The sequence below is a fragment of the Vanessa atalanta genome, chromosome 18, assembly GCF_905147765.1.
Source record: "Vanessa atalanta chromosome 18, ilVanAtal1.2, whole genome shotgun sequence".
In the NCBI taxonomy this organism is placed as follows: Eukaryota; Metazoa; Arthropoda; class Insecta; order Lepidoptera; family Nymphalidae; genus Vanessa; species Vanessa atalanta.
In genome coordinates, this window is record NC_061888.1 from 1,265,617 (window position 1) to 1,268,113 (window position 2,497).

The 2,497-nt window shown below is 31.6% G+C and overlaps 1 non-coding gene across 1 annotated transcript; it reads right to left on the reverse strand.

The window, feature by feature from the left end:
- Positions 1-592: 592 nt before the first annotated feature.
- Trnaf-gaa lies at positions 593-665 on the reverse strand. Its single transcript has one exon. It is a non-coding gene; the product is annotated as a tRNA-Phe (tRNA).
- Positions 666-2,497: the final 1,832 nt, after the last annotated feature.

The following is a 2,497-nucleotide window of genomic DNA, read 5'->3' on the forward strand; positions in this document are numbered from 1 at the left end:
TTTAAATAATAGTATTACTTATATATATTTAATATCTACAATTATCTGTTAACATACACAAATCAAATACATAATAATTACATTTTAATTGTCATCGACACTTGTATCTCTACTTTCTAAGAATTTCTTTTTACAGAATAGCTCTACGGTTATCAAAACTCCGAATACGATCGTGAAGTGTCTCTTAAAATGATACGCGTAATAGCACAGCGAAGTTATGTTGTTTAGTATACCTACTGACGAGCTTTAGTGTTATAAATAAAAAACAAACCCTTATTAATTATATATAGTATTTGGTGGTGTAGTGCTTTGTGTAGGTTTTGATGAAGATATTAAGTTAGCTTAGAATACTAAGTTATATTCTAGGTTAAGAGAAATAAATCAAGTCACTGCTAATTGTAAAAAAATTATCAAAATTTACATATTATTTAAAACACGTTTCAAAATAATAATTAATAATGTATTAGTTATTAGTAATATGTTAGCTATAAAGCAATCGCCGAATTTATTACATAATTTATATTATCATTTTTATATTTGAATTAATTAGATGTAAAAAATATATGAAATGTTTTTCATAGTATTTGTTAAATGCCGAAACCCGGGATCGAACCAGGGACCTTTAGATCTTCAGTCTAACGCTCTCCCAACTGAGCTATTTCGGCGATGATATAACAGCTCACTTGGCGGTAGGGCTTCGTGCAGCAGCTCTGGAAGCAGCAATGCGTAGTACTGTTGTGTTTCAGCTTGAAGTTTGACCCAGTGTAACTACAGGCACGAGGGACATAACATATTAGCTCCCACGGTTGGTGGCGAATTGGTGATGTATGGGATGGTGAATATTTCTTACAGCTCCGTGACTCCCCATCAGGTTATTCGTTTCCCAATCTACCTACATTACAAAAAAGGTAATCTTGAAAAATCAGTGTGTCATTGTAGATTTAAAATTAAGATTTCGAACAAAACTCATTAGTTTAATCTTGTTAGTAAATAAAAATGTTTGTTCGTATATTTGTTCTCTATACGATTCTAAACTGTTAATGCGATTGTGATAAACTCCGGTGAGGTGTTCTGCGTACGTAAGACCCCGCTCCAAATAAGACACGAAATATTCCTTGTATTGTGTATTGTTTGCCCTTGGCATATATATTCTAACCTAGTGAATCCGCGTTGGGTAGCTAGTCTATACTAATATTATAAATGAGAAAGTATTCTGTCTGTCTGTTGTTCTTCCACTTTGAACTCCAAGGAATTTTTTTTAGGAATTTTTTTTATGACCTTACGATCAACCACTAAAACGCGAGTGAACCCGCGAGCGACTAATAGATATTTATAAATCTACTAGACATCCGAGCAACCTGCGAATTTCGAGGTTCTACGTAACCAGGTTTAGTTTCTTATTCCCATAAGTATGGTCACACTTTACTACTTTCGGACAAGATTTAAACATAAGTTATATTTTACAACGTGTAATAGAAATGAGACCATTAAATTTTATAGGAAATAAAACGTTTAATTTCTTAACCGAAATGAAAATATAAAAAATAATATCGGTTTACGTCATTTGAAAAAAACGTACAGTTTAAAACGTTGATAGCGAATCACGTTGAAAATAAGTCGTAAATCACATTTCCGGTCGTGACTAGAACGGTGAAATTGTAAACATACGGACATTCATTGCGTACAACTGTCGTGTTCAGCGGTCGCACTAATGTTTTCGTTCGTTAATTCTAAATTATTGAAGTTACACTTCATTTGCCAAGTAAATATAAAATGATTAGGATAACAGGAAAACAACTCGATGAAGTTGTTTGGTAAGCCGCCAATTGAGTGTCGCTTGAAAAGGACAAATTTACGCCTAGTTTTTTAGCAATTAAAATTGTTAATTTTTAAATTTGTCTATGATTTTAATAAAAGTGATGAAAAAAGAAGAAATTACATTTATTATAATTATTACTTATTGTAGATTATAATTAGTATGTTTTAGATGTGTTATTTACATACAATTATATATGTATTGAGTTATTTGAACTTTTGATAGAAATTTCGTTCCGAACCGGTAGTTCAAACTACGCACTAACGAAAAAATCTTGGGTACAGATTTTTTATAATATTTTTGATTTATGAATAGTTTTATATTATTAATTTTAGCTTCAAGGTGTTCCGAACCTTTGAAGTTCTAATTTTTATCTGTGTCTTTTTGATCTTCCTATGCCACTCTTATCTTTCTCTTGTTTTCCTAATTTAAAAAAATGAATTTATACTTTAATCACAATTTAGATGAAATCATGACCTGCATTATGCTTATAAAACCAATAGCCGTTGCACGTTAAAAACTAAAGAGTGTGCAATTTTGTCCATAAATGACTTCATTTTGCAAGGTCAATATTATGGTAGTACATTGTAATGTGCCATTGCAGGCAACAACAACACGACGATCAAATGAAATTAATGAACTCATAAATGACGGTCTTCCAAGTTCATCCGACCGTCGTGC